Source organism: Saccopteryx leptura, chromosome 5, assembly GCF_036850995.1.
Source record: "Saccopteryx leptura isolate mSacLep1 chromosome 5, mSacLep1_pri_phased_curated, whole genome shotgun sequence".
NCBI lineage: Eukaryota > Metazoa > Chordata > Mammalia > Chiroptera > Emballonuridae > Saccopteryx > Saccopteryx leptura.
In genome coordinates this window covers 125,511,701-125,532,534 of record NC_089507.1, presented here as the reverse complement: position 1 = coordinate 125,532,534, position 20,834 = coordinate 125,511,701, and the positions used below count along the sequence as shown (strand labels likewise).

The 20,834-nt window shown below is 42.4% G+C and overlaps 1 protein-coding gene across 1 annotated transcript in view; it reads right to left on the bottom strand.

Moving 5' to 3' along the window:
• PIP4K2A (phosphatidylinositol-5-phosphate 4-kinase type 2 alpha) overlaps positions 1-20,834 on the bottom strand; it is a 211,278-nt gene that overhangs the window by 111,139 nt on the left and 79,305 nt on the right. The gene's annotated exons all lie outside the window — the stretch shown is intronic.

Genomic DNA, 20,834 nt, shown 5'->3' with positions numbered 1-20,834 from the left:
AGAGGAAGGTAAGAGAAAGAGACAGGAACATCGATCTGTTCCTGTATATGCCCTGACCGGGGATCGAACTCAGTGCATCAGGATGATGTGTTAACCAACTAAGCTATCTGGCCAGGGAGTTCATGGTGTTTAATCCTTGTTCTTTCCTCTTCTTCTTAAAGAAGACCCTCTAACATTTCATGTAATACTGGTTTGGTGGTGATGAACTCTTTTAGCTTTTTCTTCTCTGAGAAGCTCTTTATCTGTTTTTTTATTCTAAATGATAGCTTTGCTGGGTAGAGTAATATTATTTTGTAGTTCCTTGCTTTCCATCACTTTGAATATTTCTTGCCACTCCCTTTTAGTTTGCAAATTTCTGTTGAGAAATCAACTAACAATCTTATGGGCGTTCCTTAGTAGTGAACTAACCTGCTTTTCTCTTGCCGCTTTTAAGATTTTCTTTGTCTTTAAACTTTTGCATTTTAATTATGATGTGTCTTAGTGTGGGCCTCTTTGGGTTTACCTTACTTGGAACTCTCTGTGCTTCCTGGACTTGAATGTCTAATTCAGGGGTCCCCAAACTACGGCCAGTGCATGCGGCCCCGAGGCTATTTATCAGGCCCGCTGCACTTCCGGAAGGGGCACCTCTTTCATTGGTGGTCAGTGAGAGGAGCACATTGACCATCTCATTAGCCAAAAGCAGGTCCATAGTTCCCATTGAAATACTGGTCAGTTTGTTGATTTAAATTTACTTGTTCTTTATTTTAAATATTGTATTTGTTCCCGTTTTGTTTTGTTTTTTTTTTACTTTAAAATAAGATATGTGCAGTGTGATAGGGATTTGTTCATAGTTTCTTTTATAGTCCGGCCCTCCAACGGTCTGAGGGACAGTGAACTGACCCCCTGTGTAAAAAGTTTGGGGACCCCTGATCTAGTTCCTTCACCAGATTAGGAAGTTTTGTTTTTCAATTTCTTGCTTGCTCTCTTCCCCTGGCATCCTCACGATGTGAATGTTGGTACGCTTGAAGTTGTTCCACAGGCTCCTTACACTATCTTCTTTTCTCTTTTTCCTGTTCTGATTGGGTGGTATGTATGTCCTTATATTTCAAATCACTGGTTTGACTGATTCTTGGCTTGCTCTACTCTACTGTTGATTCTCTGTAATTATACTTCATTTCAGTTAGTGTATCCTTCATTTCTGACATTTTTATGGTTTCTGTGTCCTTTTTTATGCTTATTTCTTTTTTTTTAATTTATTTTTATTTTATTTTATTTATTCATTTTAGAGAGGAGAGAGAAAGGGAGAAAGAGAGGGAGAGAGAGAGGAGAGGAGCTAGAAGCATCAACTCCCATATGTGCCTTGACCAGGCAAGCCCAGGGTTTCGAACCGGTGACCTCAGCATTTCCAGGTCGACGCTTTATCCACTGCACCACCACAGGTCAGGCTTTATGCTTATTTCTTTGTTGAAGTTCTCACTAAGTTCCTTGGGCATTCTTAAGACCAGTGTTTTGAACTCTGCATTTTGTAGTTTGCTTGCCTCCATTTTGTTTAGTCATTTTCCTGGAGATTTCTCCTGTTCTTTCATTTGGGATACATTTCTTTGTCTCCACATTCTGTTCTGCTGCTTCCTGTTTGTTTTATGCACTAGGTTCCCTTTGTTTTTTTCTATGTATTAAGTAGAGATGCTGCATCTACCAGACTTGGTAGAATGGCCTTATATATATATAATAGGCACAGCTACTCCTGTCACCTGAGCTGGGCACTACAGGTGTGTCCCTGTGTGGGCTGTGTGCCCTATCCTGTTGTAGCTGAACCTTGATTGCTGTTGTTGTCACTGGGAGGGACCTCATGAGCTTTAAGGGTGGCTGTGACTACAGCGTAGGAGCTGCTGTGCAGGAGTTGACCCTACAGAGGAGGACTTGCTCCAGTGGGGCTTTCAAGTGTGTCACTTGAGGAGCTGGTAGGGTTGTGCTCCAGCATGGTCTGAAGCTGGGTGCACTGGGTACACTGACTCTGGAACCTCCGGGGAGATGCAGGGCCAGCCACTGCCTGTGCCCTGCCTGGGCTGCCTGGCATGATCTACAGAGTGATATGCAGATGGCTGCTACATGTGATTGCCAAGGATAAGCCAAACTGTGGACCAAGGCTGGCTGCTACTAGTGCCAAGCCTGGGGCCACATAGAAGGTTTGGGGGTATGCAGAGACCAGATGCTGCTTGCTTGAGAGATTTTAGGAAAGTCTGAAGCATGAGCCAAGCCAGGCTGTTTGTCTAGAAAAGCCACTGGAAACAGCTTGGGTGGACCCACAAGCTAGGTGGGGCAGAATCTCAGGAAATCACCTGGGCAGGCAAGCAGTGTGAGCCAGGTTGATGGAGACTTCAGATACGGAGCCTAGCTACTGGCTCTGTGGTTGGGAGAGGTCTCAGAAAAGGTATAATGGCCTCTACCAGCACTTGTATCTGGCAGAGCTTCCCCCCAGCTCTTGCCTTGATGCTCGACCACTCAGCCTCTATGTGTAAATCCCTGGTTCCTTTCATGTTGCTACTACCCCCAGTGTTGGAGCTCAGGAGGAGTGAGTCCAAGTAAGTCCATGCATGGGCCCTTTAAGAGCTGCCTGGGACTCCAGTGGCCTTCTGTCTCACTCAGCCTCAATCCCCACTGGTTTTACAGCCAGAAGTTATGAGGACTTCTCTTCCTGGCACTGGGACTCTGGGCGGACCCCCTGGTGTGGGGCTGGGGCCCTTCGCTCCGCAGAGGGAGCTCTGCAGCTGAGATATCCCTCCTGATTTTGAACCACTACATGTGGGTGTGGGACCAGCCTGTTCTGTGTCTCTGCACCTCCTGTGAGTCTCAATGTGGCTTCTTCTTTAAATCCCTAGGACTTCCATTCACCTAAATTTCAGGCAGTTCTGAATGATGATTGTTCTGTGGTTTAGTTATAATTTTGATTTGGTTGTTGCAAGATTTGAGTATCATGTTTACTTATGCTGCCATTTTGACCAGAATTCTAATCTTATAATTTTGTTTTGGATATGCTGTAAAGTGTATATAACCTTAATATTTGCATATGAATATAACATAAATAAGTATACATGTTAACATGCTTAGATTTCACATATATGATGTGTAATCAAAAATATTTGGAATATATTTTTCAAAATACACATTATCTTTACCCATCTACTAGCCCTGCATGGAGAACAGGATGTTTGGCTATGTGTTCTGGAGAATAAAAAGTCCTCAGATATTTTCGGCAGAATCCTTCGCATGCTCCGAGCACTAGTAAAGCACCTCTGAGGAAGAAACTCAGCCCTGGTACATCATGCTGGCCGGTGGCAGGCACAAGTGCAGCATTCACAGAGCCACAGGATCTCATCTTACAATGGTCCAAAAAAACCTTTCATGTGCATTACCTGCTTTTTCCCTCGGAATGACAATGCAGGATTATTCTCACTGAACAGATGAAAAATAAAGTGACATGACTCAGCAGAGAGCGTAAACGACCTCTTTCAGGTCATGAGACGGTGGAATTAGATTCCACTATGCCAAGCCCTCGGCTGTGTCAGCCTCAATGCACGTTTCTGACACTGGCCCCTGAAGCCCTGAACGTGCCCTACAGAAAGAAAGGACATTGCAGCAACACTGTGGCCCTCTATCTTACAAGGAAGCAGGGGTCCAGCTGAGTCCTTTCTGTGGGTTTGTGGGATAATGCTGCTGATAATCACAGGTGAAGCATGCAAGCAGTTTGCTAAAAACTCTGAAAGTCTGGGATGCAGATTGATATTAAATGATTGTAAGGGATTAACAGCGCTTGGTATTTAAATTGCAATCTTCTAAGTTAATTTCTACTCATCCCCATTTCTAAAATATATTTTGTTCAAAAACTTCAGAATAACTTGCTTCTGAGCTCAGTGCCTCTCTGTTGGATATGCTGAGTTAGTCATGTTTTCCTGGTGAGTTACTTTCTTAAGCCTAAAAGACTATTTCTGCATGTGTAAGTGCATTTTTCTAATAAGTGAAAATCAACAGGCTACTCAAGTTTTGCCTAAAAAAGAAATAATTGTTGAGCAAACAATAGTGCAAAGCTATTTTATTCAGAACAAGAGGAGACTGTTTCCAAGGCATACCAGACTACATTTCTAACACAATTTTATTTTGTCACTGAAAACCTTTCCAAAAGTTGAGATAAGCTCAATTTAGACTTCAGTGTAGGTTTTAGGATACCAACACTCCCATCACATTGAAAGGCAGAAAATCATTTTTTCATACAGATTTAAATTTACGTACTTATATTTTAATGTAAAGCACAGGGATGTGGTTTAAAAAATAATCATTAGCTAAGCTAGTATCTTTTCCATGGCTGAAAACAAGATATTTTAACCCTTTCCTTAGATGCACACATACTCAAAAATAAATATATTGAAGTATTTTACAAATGATAAAAATAATGAGCACTTTTTAAAAATTTGGTAAAAAAAAAAAACACCTGTCACCCTTTCATGTTTCATGAACTTTAAAAAGCATGTCAAACTGTAATACATAGATCCTATCCATAAATGCTCATTTAGAAACTAGCAAAAGAACAAAAATTCCAATGTTTGTTTTCATTAATTTAGAAAAATAACACTTGTAATTATGTGTTTTCCATAAATAATTCTCTCCTTTCCCCACCTCCTCCCACTACATTCTATGTATTCTACCAACTATAAAAACAGATAAGCAAAAACTCAAAGAAAATTAGATAAGTGAATCTTCATTCCTAATGAAAACAAGACATTCCTTATTCTCCATACACCAGATTTAATTCAGATATTTCTCACTGGATTTTAAATCTGAAAGCTTCTAGAAGGTTGGAGAGGGAACTGTACTCTTAGCTCTTATAAAAGAGTCATTTTTTTATCCTTATATTTCAGTGATCTTATTTCTGAATCATTGGAGGCTAACAGTTTTCACTAACATAAGGAGCAGATTGAAGGTGAGCCTGCCCCCCAAGTCCCCAGCACTACAAATATTATACACCCACAGACAACACAGGGCTACTCTAAATGGTCTCCCCAAGGTCAGGTCTGAGGTATTACGGTACAGACCTTAAACAGTGCATAATTTCTTTAACATTTTCTCATGAATGTATTTTTTACTTTAAGAATCAATTTTGAATTCAGATGCATTTTCCTCTGTGATCATAAAAGCTAAAAAGGTTCAGAGTCTTAAGTATGCTTGCCTTTGGAAAACAAGATTTAAAGAACCTAACAAACTTTATCAGTCAACATTCCGTAAAAAATGTGATTTTGATCATTACAACTTCATGTTTTGTCAACTCTGAATAAATAAATTCCTGGTAATTTATTTTTTCTACCTCTAAATCTGTTTACAGTAAATACCAAGGAGTTGCTGTACAAAATTCCATGGGAATCATTAAATTTTTTTAATCCTCATGGAAGAAAATCAAAACTGTTTCATTGCATTAAAAAGAAACAACAGGCCCCCAATGGAATCACTTTCGCTAAATTCACGTTAGCAAACCAAGACTTATAAGCTAACATTATTGCAGTTTCAGACTTTCCTAGGAATTCAGTCTTAACTGGTCGGTCTGGAAGTTTCTGGTCAGCACCAATACGGTCACCTGCCACACAGGCCCCTCCCCTCCGCAGAGGAAGAGGAGGTAGTCCGGCCCTTCCTTGCCCCGCCTCCTCCGCCAGCTGCCGCGCTCAGCCCCTCCCAACTCCTTCCTACCTGCTAGATGGCATGCTGCCCAGTTCAAGAATCAATAAAGCCAAAAAGGTCTTTAACATTTACTCAGTTGAATTTTTGTTATTTAACAATTGTTAATTATACATTTTTCTCATGCTCTGTTTTTCTCCCTTGTTACAGGTCATCAAATGTACCACACCGAAGGCCAAAGGACTTGGACTTATCTATGTCCCTCAGCAACAGGAAAGGGCTCCGTCAGTCATGCCGAGTCACTGTTGTCTGATAGAGATGTTTGCTGATGACAAGCAGAAACCACTTATACCTTTGAAAGTAAAGAGTATGAGTTTACCAATGCTCACTGGTTCCAATTCCAAATGAAAACAAAACTCTCTGTATAGGGACATAAACTGAAAGGCAGCCAAAAGCTACTTGCCTTGCCTTTCTCCTCACATCAAGATGTGAAATCTAAGAAGTATTTGAAACAAACCTGCATTTGTTAAACCAAAATCTAGTATGTAAAGAAAGGTAAGGAAAGCCGCTTTAAACCTTGCTGTGACACCCGGCAAATTACATTTCATTGCTGCGGTTTACCCACTCAGGGGCCTGGCCTGGGTGTGAAGCCTTTATTGCTGAATTAAAAAATCTCCATGAAGCTCAGTGATAGCAATGATTTGAGGATCCTACCACTTCCTTATCTAAACAGGAGAATTTGCAAACATAAGCATTTGCTGTAATCGCAGGATGACACAAAATTTTTCAGGAGAGAAAAGTTGGCCTATTGCCATCTTTTTTCCTACTAGATTATAATCACTTTAAGGAAATGGGAACTAGCTTTTACTCATCTTTGTACATTCCTGACCACCCAGGGGTCAACTACAAGCTATAGTTATTGAACAAATTTTAAATTAAGTCCTTCACGTGTAAATGTTAAAAGTCACTTTACTATTACATCTAGCAAAGACAAATCCTTAAGACTCATATCCATCTCTCCGAAAACCAAAGGCTGCAATGGCAGTTATTAAATTCTTATTTACTAAGTTATCAAAGTTTGAACTGATAGAATGCAAGAAGACTCACTGAAAGGTTATTTTACTGGCATAAAATCAATCAAATAAAATATTTTCCAAACACTATCCAGTTCTACCTACCAGCTGAAGCATTGCTGAGGAAGATAAAGCTTGTTTTTGTACATCTGCATAGCATTTTAAATTTACAAGAATGTTCCTATCAGCTTTTGAAATCATCTTAATAATATATATTAACCTCCATCATCATCCAAAGGCCCAGAAATCACAAGAAAAATATGGTATCCTAAATGCTTTAAAGTTATTCTGTGTACTAAAACAAAAACAATAAACAAGGTCCTCTCTCACCCCCATATGATTCACTGATGGCCAAAAAGAACTGATCATTTGTCAGAGACTTAGGTCAATATGCTTAACGATGTATTCAATTTCAATACATAACACCTTTAAACTCTTCATCTCTAACAAACACTATTGGAAGCCTAAAAGTGGTAGGGAAAAAAAAAGAAACCAGCAATTATAAGCACGTTTTACTTAATATTCTATTTACATGAGGTTAAATGTTTACATGCTTGCATTCTTCAAATATGTGAATGTGTAAGGAACTCCCTAGACCTACAATTACTCTAAGACAAGGGCAGTACTATCTTAACTGGCACAGGAAGCTGGAGGGGGATGACAATGTTTATTTCAAGGAAAGAAATATATCAACCTAGTTAATAAAACAAGCTGTCCTTTTAAAAATAACATTCTAGCACTGGCCAGTTGGCTCAGTGAATAGAGCGTTGGCCCAGCATGTGGACGTCCTGTATTCAATATCCGGTCAGGGCACCCATGAGAAGTGATCATCTGCTTCTCTCTCCCTCCCTCTCCCCCTTCTCTCTTTCTTCCCCTCCCACAGCCAGTGGCTTGGTTGGTTCAAGCATGGGCCCTGGGCACTGAGGGTGGCTCAGTTGGTCTGAGCATCAGCCTCAGGCACTGAGAATAGCTTGGTTGATTCAAGCATCTGCCCCAAACAGGGGTCACTGGGTGGATCCTGGTCAGCATACATGTGGGAGTCTATTTCGCCTCCTCTCACTTAAAAAGCCTAACCTCATCAAAGCTTTAGGAAATGTCATTTTCCTATTTTGTTAATTTGTTAACCCAATCTCACTAGTTATTTTTTTCTCTTTTTTTAACACTCTAAAGGGAATACAATTCTTATGGAAAGTATTACTTCACAGCTGATGACAAAGCTTGTAACTGCAATGGCAATAAGTGTTCAATTTCACAGGCAGGGAAATCTACCTTCCTTCCTTCCTAAAAGATTTCTCTCAAAATGGGTTTAAGAAAAAAGATATTTTACCTTCACTATATGATAGAAACAAAAAGAATATTAGGTGTTGCTATAATCTGAAAATTTATGTCCCCTAAAATTCCTATGTTGAAACCTTAACCCCAAAGATAGTGGTATTAAGTGATGAGGTCTTTAGGGGGTGCTTAAGACATGAGGGTGGAGACTTATGAATGGGATCAGTTTCCTTCAACAGACCCCACAGAGCTCCCTAGACCCTCCCACTACATGAGGACACAGAGCAAAGGCGCCACCGATGAACCAGGAGGAGGACCCTTGAGAAAGCATGACCATGCCAAGGCCTTGATCATGGACTTCCAGCCTCCGGACTGTGAGGAATAAATCCCTTTTGTTTAGCAGCCGCCAGCCTGGGGTGCTTGGATCACTGCCCAAGTCAAGTGAGACAGAGCCTTCCATTGGTTAGACTGCCTATGTGAGGCTCTGTACTTGGGGAAGCAGAGCTCACCTGGCTGAAAAAGCTGGCCCACAGGGTAGGTTTCCCACCACAGGCCACAGCATGAACACAGCACACAGGACAGATCGCCTTTTTTTTTTTCGTATTTTTCTGAAGCTGGAAACGGGGAGAGACAGTCAGACAGACTCCCGCATGCGCCCAACTGGGATCCACCCGGCACGCCCACCAGGGGCCACGCTCTGCCCACCAAGGGGCGATGCTCTGCCCCTCCGGGGCGTCACTCTGCCGCGACCAGAGCCACTCTAGCGCCTGGGGCAGAGGCCAAGGAGCCATCCCCAGTGCCCGGGCCATCTTTGCTCCAATGGAGCCTTGGCTGCAGGAGGGGAAGAGAGAGACAGAGAGGAAAGCGCGGCGGAGGGGTGGAGAAACAAATGGGCGCTTCTCCTGTGTGCCCTGGCCGGGAATCGAACCCGGGTCCCCCGCACGCCAGGCCGACGCTCTACCGCTGAGCCAACAGGCCAGGGCCCCGCCTTTTTGTTTAACATGAATATGTTACAATACCAAGCCATTTCCTTGAACCAAGCTGCTAATTTTAACGACTTGATTATCAGGATAACAGTTTAATTATTTGGTTTTTACTCTTTCCTCTAATCCTGGGACGCGGAACACTACATCTGAGAGCCTTGATGATATTTATTAAATATTGTAATGTCATAAAGATTTTTTTCAAATGTGCTTTTTTGCTATTCAGAATATAGTATCTGTTGCTACTTAGATGCTAAAATACAAAATTATTAAATGACTGTCAAAAATATAACTAGATAGGCCCTGGCCAGTTGGCTCAGGGGTAGAGCATCAGCCCGGCATGTGGAAGTCTCGGTTCGATTCCCGGCCAGGGCACACAGGAGAGGCACCTACCTGCTTCTCCACCCCTCCCCCTCTCCTTCCTCTCTCTCTCTCTTCCCCTCCCACAGCCAAGGCTCCATTGGAGCAAAGTTGGCCGCTGAGGACGGCTCTGCCTCAGGCACTGAAATGGCTTCGGTAGCAACAGAGCAGCAGCCCAGATGAGCAAAGCATTGCGTCGAGGTGGTCATGCTGGGTAGATTCCAGTCAGAAACATGTGGGAGTCTGTCTGTCTGCCTCCCGCTTCTCATTTCAGAAAATAATAATAATAATAATTATATATATATATACATATATATATCGGATAGAAATAATCTTTAATGGAGATCTGACAATGAAAATTGCTTTACCTTGTAAATGTGAGTCCATCAAGTCGACAGCTTCTAGACTGTTGTATTTGTTCACTTTATAGCAATAAGCCAAGTGTTCTGTTTTTAGACATGATCAAGTGTATTATTATCAGCAAAACATTAGAATAAGCCACAGGGTAGCAAAAAACCCCAAAACAGGCCCTGGCTGACTGGCTCAGTGGTAGAGTGTCAGCTTGGTGCATGGAAGTCCTGGGTTAGATGCCCGGCACACAGGAGAAGTGCCCATCTGCTTCTACAGCCCTCCTCCTCTCCTTTCTCTCTATCTCTCTCTTCCCCTCCTGCAGCCAAGGCTCCACTGGTGCAAAGTTGGCCCAGGCGCTGAGAATGGTTCCATGGCCTCCGCCTCAAGCACTAGAATGGCTCCAAAAATGGCTTCTTGGTTTAAAGAACCACACTGCCCACCTTAAGCTCAGACTGGATGTGTAAATTTTAGGTCTGACTCATCATCTATCAATTACTGCAATCTATCTTGGTTCAGAGTCCTCTCACCTTCCTTTGTCGCCCATCCCAACTAAGCTAGCAGACTCAGGCAGTTTGATACATCAGTTCTCTTATTTTTATTTTATAAGAGTAAGTAGCAAGATACAGACAGGGACGGGGGGTGGTGGCAGGAACCACGATGACAACTGCTCATGGGCCAGGAAAGCAGCACAGGAAGACCACAGCGCACTGCTGTACCAGAGGACATGCACTTGCACTCGGGATTGACAGTCAATAAAATGTTTCTTTGCTTTAGTAATGATCTCTCTTCCAAATGTTTTTCAAGATAACCTTTATCTAAGTAATGATAACAGACTATAGAATAAGAATAAAATAAGAACCTATGAGTTCATGCTAAGATAGACAGACAGATGAGAAGTTACTCTTCACAGCAGAATTACAATTAATAAATGTGGGAAAATGATACAAATTTAAAAATCACCAATTGGCAAATACTACAAAATAACTGCTTCAGGTAAGAATCACCAACAAATGCTAAAATTAAATTTAAAAAATGTATGGTGAGAAAAGCATATTTACAGAACCTCCAAGTATCTCCCCACAAAATACTTCACAGAACCAATAATCCAGTATTCTGATGAAAAATGCATAATCTGGGCCAGATCATTAGGAAACAAACCCTAACTGAGAACCATTCTACAACATAACTATTCTGTAGTCTTCATAAAAAATGTAAAGATCCAAAGAGGCACATAAGAAACAGAGAAACTAGTCGAGACTAGAGGTGACTAAGGAAATATGACAACCAAATGTGCCAGAAAGGAAACAAAAAGGAGACAACTGGGGAAATGAGAATAAGATCTATCATTTCCGTAACAATATTATGTCAGTGTTGGTTTTCTGATCTTCATTAATGGTAACATCTGAAAGAAAGGTACATCGAAATTCTTTGTACTATTTTTTGCAACATTTTTATATGTCTGAAATTATTTCAAAATGAAAAGTAAGGAAAAAAGTATTAACACCGTGTTTTATTCTAGTACCTCCCCTTTATTTCCCTCCTTCTAATCTGCACTGCTTACTGAAATTAACAACTTGATTTTACCTCAGTCTGCAGTTCTTAAGATACGTTTGCATTTTACATATTATGAACTGGAGTATTTCTCCAATACCCCATTGGGATAAGCGTAGCATCTGTTCTATTCAATGAACAAAAAGCAAGTTCCTCAGGAAACTTATATCCTAGGCAGCTAGCTCAGGCCTGCCTCAGTGTCGAATGAATAAATAAATCCTTGAGGCTTATTTTTAAAAAATAGAGTATGGGAAAAAGATAATGGGAATAAAACAGTGAATATTCTTAACTCTTTATATTATGAAGTTTTAGGATAAGAGGGGAAAAAAAGAAGCCTGACTTTTAGAAAGTAGTTGACTTTTAATTTTTATTTTCTAGTCTTTGGTCTTCTATTTTGTACACCACCTTCTCAGCCTCAGCATTCATGCTTTCTAAATATGCACAATAACCACATCCTTCCTCAAGGCTAACATTTATGGAGCACTCACCATGTATCAGGCACACACTAATTGCTTTATAGGCTTTCTTACGCCAACATCTTAACAACAGTGTGAAGGAGATGGGACTGTTCCACTCCCCACCTGCTTACAGATAAGGACACTGAAACTAAGAGCAGTTGGGTTACTGGCATAAGGTCACAATGACCTCTCCACAGTCCGGTCTGATTCTGATCACCCGGTCGGTGCAATTCCAGAACCTGGGCTCTCGGCCATCACACTCAAATGCCTCCTTATGTACACATAAATAAACAAAAAGAACATACATTTGACAAAGAAAAAGAAGCAAAACACCCCTGTTTAATTACTTAAAGTAACCAGTGGAAAACTGCTTCGGGGGCAGATGGCAACTAAATAAAACACAGAGGCTCTGTGTAAAATACACTCTGTCCCCTCTCTTTTAAGTGTTCACAACTTTTTGCTCTTTTTATTTTACCCAGGCAGTCATAGTAAAAATTCCTCCTGAAAAAATTACAGTTCTGCCTGATCTACTAATAAAGAGAGGGGGAAATAGTTACCCTGATCAGTCAGCAGAGGCTGAGCTCTTTGGAGCCTGGTGCAAAGGGCATAGGAAGAAGAGTCAAGGCTGTGGTGGGGAGAGAGGGACATGGGCAAGAACACCAAGGAAGGCCCCAGCCAGGTAGCTGAGTTGGTTAGAGCGTCATCCATATGCCAAGGTTGTGGGTTTGATCCCTGGTCAAGACACATACAAGAATCAACCAATGGATGCATGCGTAAGTGGAACAGCAACTGATGTTTCTCTCCCTTCCCCCTCTCTAAAATCAATTTTTTAAAAGAAGGGTGTCAGAGACGTAGTGGGTGCTGACTCCTTCTCAACTGGGCTGCCATTCCTTAATGCCACACCCAAAAGCTATTCATAATTTTATGCTTTAAAAACATTTCATAGCCTGACCAGTGGTGGCGCAGCAGATCAAGCATTAACCTGGGACACTGAGGGCACTGAACTGAAACCTCAAAGTCACCAGCTTGAGCGTGGGATCATCAACATGATCCCAAGGGCACTGGCTGGAGCCAAAAGATCACTGGCTCAGCCTGAGCACCCTGGTCAAAGCACATATGAGAAGCAATCAATGAACAACTAAAGTGCCACAACTTCAAGTTGATTCTTCTCATCTGTCTCTTCCTTCCTGTCTCTCTCCCTCTAAAAAAAAAGGAAAAGAAAAAAAATACTTCATAAAACTGATCACCAAAGAAGGAAGACAACAAATATGAAATACATTAATGTTGTTTTGTTTTTTCAAACCCTTGCCCAAGTATGGGGGCCACTAAACAGAAGGAAGTGAGACTCTCTTCTGAACTCGGAAGCCAAGCAGGGTCGGGACTGGTTAGTGCTTGGATGGGAGGAAGTGAGAGTCGGACCACAGACATACCAACCTGAATGCACTGGGTCTCGTGTGAACTTGGAAGCCAAGCAGGGTCGGGACTGGTTGGTACTTGGGTGGGAGGAAGTGAGAGTCCACATGCAGACAAAGGGAGTGTAAGTCTTCTCCAGGCATCCAGATACATGGGTAGGAGCACGGATTTCAAGCTCATGTGCCCTGAGGCCGCTGTGAGGACAAACTGGGTCTACAACCATGCCTGGCACTTGAACATGCCTGACGGTCACTGTCATCAATTTCCCCAGAGCACTGCTCCACACTAGACCCTTAGCAAATTTGTACTGGCTTTCATTTAAAAGAAAATGTAGTTAAATCAAAATAGGATTATTTGGCTTAGAGTCATAATGAGCCTATGACGGCAAAAACGCAGCTGGCAATCCACTGAGTTCATGTGACCCAAGCACCTGTACAACATCCACAATGATAGCACAGCCCGAGAGGACAGGGAGAAGTCCGCATTACCAGATCAGGGTTTTGTTTCGGAAGGGGCACCACCTATTTCCCTTCACTGCCAACAGCAAGTCTAAGACCACAACAGCTCACGCCTTTTGTTGTGACAAACTGTAACTTCTTCCTCTGGCATACCGCCTTCCTGTTCTTTCTGACAGTGCTTCCTAGTTCACTGTTCACTTTCATTCTCTGGTGCCTGCTGGCTGGGGAGCCTTCAGCCACTTTCTGACAGGGCTTGCGGTTCAAATGATCTGAGGAGTCTGCACACTTCCTGCTTAGCCCTTTGCAGCAGTATCATAGCCTGCATACATGACTGCTAACCTGTTTGGCAGTTTCTTGCTTATTTTAATTCAACAGTATCTTGAAAAAGTCCAAATTCATAAAACTAATTATGAGGTGGTTATTCACATTATAAAAGGAGATTACTTTTTTTTTTTTCCTTCATTTTTCTGAAGCTGGAAACAGGGAGAGACAGTCAGACAGACTCCCGCATGCGCCCGACTGGGATCCACCCGGCACGCCCACCAGGGGCCACGCTCTGCCCACCAGGGGTCGATGCTCTGCCCATCCTGGGCGTCGCCATGTTGCGACCAGAGCCACTCTAGGGCCTGAGGCAGAGGCCACAGAGCCATCCCCAGCACCCGGGCCATCTTTGCTCCAATGGAGCCTTGGCTGCGGGAGGGGAAGAGAGACAGAGAGGAAAGCGCGGCGGAGGGGTGGAGAAGCAAATGGGCGCTTCTCCTGTGTGCCCTGGCCGGGAATCGAACCCAGGTCCTCCGCACGCTAGGCCGACGCTCTACCGCTGAGCCAACCGGCCAGGGCAAAAGGAGATTACTTTAAAGGAAGATTCTCCATGCCTGTTTCTCAATTTAGCAGAGTAGGAAGTTTTTTAGGAAGCATAGATGTTTTAAATGTAATGATTAGGAAGGGGCACACACAACTATTACAAGCAAAAATCACCCTTTCTTTCACCAAATGCTATTGAGCTATCAAGTTCCATTGTTTTCTTACAAAAACAACCTCTAAACTTGGGTGGTGTGTGTGTCCCCCAAATTTCTAATTTGTAGAAAATCTGGACCATCCATAGGAGAAATTATTTATTTAATTGAAATTAGATAATTTCAATTAAACCACTTAATAATTAATTCAATTATTATTTAATTAATAATTAATTATTTGATAATTAATTCAATTATTGAATTGAAATTATAAAGATGTAATTTATGCATCCATATTTTTTAGAGATGTAGTGAAGGGTGTTCAAAACCGAGTAACAGAAACAGACATGTAAGATGAGTAAAATGTGCTAGCAGCTTTAGGACCAGAAAGAGCTAAGGGGAGCACGGGTGACTGTAAGGGCAGTGAAGACGCTCTGTGTGATACTGCAGTGGTGGACACGTGTCAGTATACATTTGCCTGGCCCACGGAATGTGCAGCACAGAGTGAACCCTAGTGTAAACTATGGACTCTGGTGGGCAATGAGGTGTCAAGGCTGACTCAATGACTAGCGAATGTCCCTTCTGGTGTGGGGTGTTGATGTGGGAAGAGGCTGGGCTGGCCGGAGGGGCTATGTGGCGACTCTGCCCTTTTCCATCGATTTTGTTCTGAACCTAAAACTTTGCTAAGATATAAAGTCTATCAAAGTGTTAAAAAGGACTAGTGGCACAAAGTGGTGAAACAGCATCAAGAAGGAAGAAAATGCTATTTACTGAGTTTGTCTGGGGAGATGCTGGAAAGTTAGCTGTGGAAAGAGAGAAAGGACTCACATTTGAAAAAGAAAGTGTGTCACTAACAACTAAACGACAGGGAAGAGCTTCAAAGGACTACACTGACAGGACTTTATGGGTCAAGCTGAGAAGCCTGGATTCTGTTGGTGGGCAGGAGAAGTCACAGACAGTTTTAGGCCAGAAGGCTATAAGATGAGGGCAACCTAAGAACTCAGCTCCTCACTTTGTGTAATTTCACTTGGAGCAAGAAGGATGCCCAGAGGCCAGGACTCCCAGGGCAGGCCAGAGGAACGGGCTGGGGGCAGGCAGGAGGGGGGGCGGGCTAAGAATGTGCAAAAGGTTTGGAGCCTTTGAGACCAGAACAGTGAAGCCAGTACTGAAAATAGGAAATACAGAAAGAGAAGTAAATTTTGAGTACCCAGAAGATGAATTATTTTGGGTGTGCAGATTGTTCATGTGGAGATGTCTAGCATGCAGTTACAAATGTGGTTCTGAGGCCAAAAATATTTAGAAGTAATCTGCAAGGAGAGACTCATTAATGCTTTAAGAAGAGCTGCAGCTATAGGAATCGTTAATGTTGAAAAGGGATTCATTCAGATGAAAAAAGAAAATGGGCAGAATCTTTAGGAGGGTAGCTTGAGAAATGAGTCTGAAAAAGAACATTTAGAGACAGAAGAACCGGAACAGATAGGCAGTGTTCCTTCCTGATCACATCCGGACGTACAGACACCTATCTCTATCACCACAAATAATTTATGCCCCAACCCCCTTCACGGCAGGATATAGATACTGTTAAGCAAAAACTGAAATGTTACTTTGCAAGTTTACAATTAGGGAATACAGACCTTCAAAATACAAGTTCAGGGTATAAAGAGGTAGTAGACTGCACATTAATAGTCTCCAAGGAATCACATCTCCTTGTATCCACTGACTCTGGTCTTGGCCATGAGGCTTGTCTTGGCCAGTGAAACATCACAAGCCAGGCAAGGGTCTGTGCCTTGGGCTTGCCCTTCTGGGGGGCTGCTGCTGTGACAGCCTCAGTCGACCACCAGATATTTGACTGGGGCCATTAGTAGCCATTCAGCCCTGTGGAGCTAGCCCCATGTGACTGCAGCCACATAAGAGAGACCTGAAGAACTGCTCAACAGCCTAGCTCCAATTGCAGAATCATGAGCAAATGGAGCTGTTTTTAAGACACTTAAGTTTTGGAGTGATTTATTGTACAGCAATAAATAACTCTACTGGAGAACATTTTAAAGGTGGAGACAAAGCACATATCTGTGGGGAGATGTGGAAGTAGTTTTACCTTTAGAATGAAAGAATATCTATCTATCTATCTATCTATCTATCCATCCATCCATCCACAGAAGACTCAAAATGGGCCCAGGAGACTGGGTTGGCTGCTTTAGCACTAAGCACCTTTTCCAGGTGGCTCTTTTTAAACTATTACATTATCACCTGCTGATTCCATTCATAATCATCTACAAATACAGATTTCAGATTCTAAGAGCAGAAAGAACCTAGTGAATAACCAAAAGATGAGAAAATTAAAATCAAAGAAGTAACTCATTCCTAAACCACCACAAACTACTTGTAGCGTCAAAACCAGAATCCAGACCTGCTGCAACTCAGTGTGATGTGCTCTGGGCTGTGCAAACCCGCTCAGTCATAACCACACATTCTGCCTAATTTAGCCTTTATAAATGGTCACTGATGCGCTGACCTTAGCAAGCAGGCCTTCCTCGTGCCCTAGTACTCACGGGGACTACGGTCTCCTTTGCACAGTCGGGCTCCATGGCTGGATGGAACTGTCCAGGTGGTGCTCACCGAAGCGGCACAGAGCAAGGCAAGCAGCATGACAGGCACTGGCTACACAAGACCAGAACCCAGGCCACCACCAAAGCAGCTGTAGGAACAGAAAGCCCCCACAGAACGTGTCCATTCAACACTGAGCCTTGATGCACATCGAGTCACAGGACGTACAGCACTGGCTCACTAGGAGTCTCACACGCACACTTTGAAACAAATGCTCCACCTCTGGAAAACGTGCCCAGTGCTCGCAACTTGGTGGGCTCAGTCTCTCATCGGCCTCCACAAGAACAGTCCAGGGGCCAAGGCGTACAGTGAAATGTGCAGCAATGATCTCCAGTGGGGCTCCAGGAGGCTTGTAAGCTGGGATAACAACCTGCACTTTGAAGCAGATTTCACTGAGCTTCCTTTCATACTCTTTCATTGTGAGAATAAATTAATATAATTAAAATGAAAAACATTGGTGATTTTGAAAACACCCTTATATGATATAAAATTAGGAGTAGGGACATTAAAAGCCGTCATTTTTTTTTTTAAGAACATTTTTTTTTTTTTTTTTAGAGAGGAGAGAGAGACAGAGAGAGAGAGAGAAGGGGGGAGGAGCTGGAAGCATCAACTCCCATATGTGCCTTGACCAGGCAAGCCCAGGGTTTCGAACCGGCGACCTCAGCATTTCCAGGTCGACGTTTTATCCACTGCACCACCACAGGTCAGGCAAAAGCCGTCATTTTTTAAAATTGATTTTAGAGAGAGAGAAAGGGTGAGGAAAGAGGGGGGGACATCAATCTGTTCCTGTGTGTGCCCTCACTGGGAATTGAACCAGCAACCTCTGTGCTTCAGGACGATGCTCCAACCAACCAAGCTATCCCACCAGGGCTAAAAGCCATAATATTAAATAAACTCCATTAGTCTCTAACTTGCTGTCCCTTTTCTTCAAATAATTTCTTTTTATTTCCCTATTAAGTTTCTATATACATATGGCCATGTTCTTTGGTTACTTTGACCTAAGTTTATCACCCCTTTCAGTAACTTCTTCCTCTCATCTCCATAGAATCAATTTTCCTGTCTTCAATTATCCTTGAAGTATGTCTTAAAAGTATCACACACTTAAATTAAGAATGAAACCAAAAGGAAGAGGAAGGAAAAGTACAAAACAACACTTAATGTTTATAGACCCCGAGAAGATTCATTTGATGTGAACCTTGAGAGGAATTTATCTGCTGAGATGGACCCCACATGGTCAACTGAGGGCCCAACTTCTATAAACAGTAACAGTCTAGCAGCCATTAGCTGAGAGAGACTCTCCGTGTACTCTGTACACTGGGAAGAATCAGCCCAGCACTGTGCCCAGTCTGCTCATGCTATCTGAGTACCCACTGAAGGGAAGCCCTGCTTTTGTCTTCCTGCCAACAGACAGAGACCTACCTGCCCTGTCTGATCAGGGCTGCACAATTATATCCTCATTTGCATCTATACTAACTGACAAAGCAGAACTGCTATAACAGCCAATCAAAACACATGATACCAACCAATGATAACTGCATGGTTTGGACCAATTGGAACTGCAAGAATTGGGAAACCTTATTTGCATAACATTGGACCAATTAGGAACCTGAGCAGGAACATTTTCTATACAACACTACCTCTTTTTCCCCTAGGTGGAGTGTGCTTTCTGTTTCTACCCGTGGCTGTTTCTGAGGTTTGCCAGCTGTTCCACCTGAATGAAGTCTCTCCTTTTCCGCATCTCTTTGGAAATTTTGTTTCACATATACTTCCTTCCCTTTTCTTTTTTTCTGACTCTCTAGATCTCATCTAAGTATTTTTCAAAATAAACATTTTATCTAGAAATTGTCTCTTACCATTCCTTTATTGAACAGGGATCAATTCTTAAAAGGGAAGGGAAGAAATAAAAAAAATGAACAAACCACTTAATTGCTGTTAGTATATGTTCAATCACAAGAAATTCTGACACAATTTTTTGGCTTTTGTTTTAAAAGAATTCTGCGGGACCTCTGAAGTTCAATGAATGAGGTCTAAAAATCAGGGTGCCTTGGAGTAGTAGTTATTACGGTTTTTCTAAAAGATCAGAAGTGGTACTCTCAAGTGAGAATCTTTCTTTTAACTGTCCACATTCTTTAATCCTCACAAATCTCCAACCCTTGTTTAAAAATAAGTATAAGTGTGTCTGTTAATACCCCCCCTGAGGGTGTGCTGTGACTAACAGGGTAGTTAAGCTGGAAGGCATAGTCTCCAGGCAAGAGGCTGAAGCACTGTCCTTTATCTTCGAAATCAAATTAGTTTAATTACACTGACAGGAAAAATAATTACTAATAGTTAAACATGCAGTCAGGAGAGGGAGGGGGAAGAATCCTCAAAGCAGGCCACCCACCAAATCAGAGACATGCAAGAAAAAAAATAATGTATGTAAAGTTGTCAGTAAAATGCCAATACAGAGATAATCCAACGCAGACAAGAACACCTGATACACATTTGGATAAGTGTCAACTTTTCCCATGAAAATAAGCAAACCGAAAACTGCTCAGAGAAACCACAGTGCAGATTGCCAAAAACATCCTCCTCGGCTCCCCTGCTGATTTTATACACAGGTGACATCACAGGAAGTTTAAAAATTAACACTTTAATTAATCGAGAGACACAAAATAAATGTATTTCTCTTCATTTCTCCATTACAAGTCAAGATTGAGAGATTTGGGGGAAAACATACTTTATCCCCAACTTTTATCAGGTCCAAATTGACAGGGGAAAAAGCGGATGACACACCCAAGAATACCAGCTGGTGAAGGCATAGAGCATAGAGCACAGGACTCCCTAACATTTCTTTACAATCACAGCACAACTTTTCACAACACAAAGTGCCTCTAATTTTCCTAATTACAACCCCTGAGTGAACTATGTGCCATAGCTAATAAAAAGAAGTTACCATAGCTTAAAATTGAACATCTTTTTTAAAGATTTCTTCCCTTTAATAAACATAAAAGGATTTCTTTTATTTATTTACTTTTTTTGTGAGAGAGACAGACAGGTAGACAGGAAGGGAGAGAGATGAGAAGCATTTCCTCACAATTGTGTGACTTTAGTTGTTCACTGATTGCTTTTTATTCATGCCTTGACCAGGAGTCTCAAGTTGAGCCAGTGACCCCTTGCTCAAGCCAGTGACCTAGGGCTTCAGACTAGAGACCTTTGGGCTCAAGCCAGCAACCATGGGACCATGTCAATGATCCCACGCTCAAGCCGGCAACCTCAGGGTTTCCAACCTGGGACCTCAGCATTCCAGGTCAATGCTTTATCCACTATATTAAAAGAAAATGTTTGTTTGGCCTGACCAGGTGGTGGCGCAGTGGATAGAGCGTCAGACTGGGATGTAGAGGACCCAGGTTTGAGACCCGGAGCTCGCCAGCTTGAGCGCAGGCTCATCTGGTTTGAGCAAAAGCCCACCAGCTTGAACCCAAGGTCACTGGCTCCAGCAAGGGGTTACTCGGTCTGCTGAAGGCCCGCGGTCAAGGCACATATGAGAAATCAATCAATGAACAACTAAGGTGTTGCAATGTGCAATGAAAAAAAAAAGAAGAAAATGTTTGTTTGGCTCAGTATAGTAGCGGTTCATGAATCCATGGAAAAATGATGATGGAATTACACCTGGGAAATTCATTCCTTCAGTGTCTCCCTTGGCAGTACCAGGTATTTTAGAAGCAAAAGATGC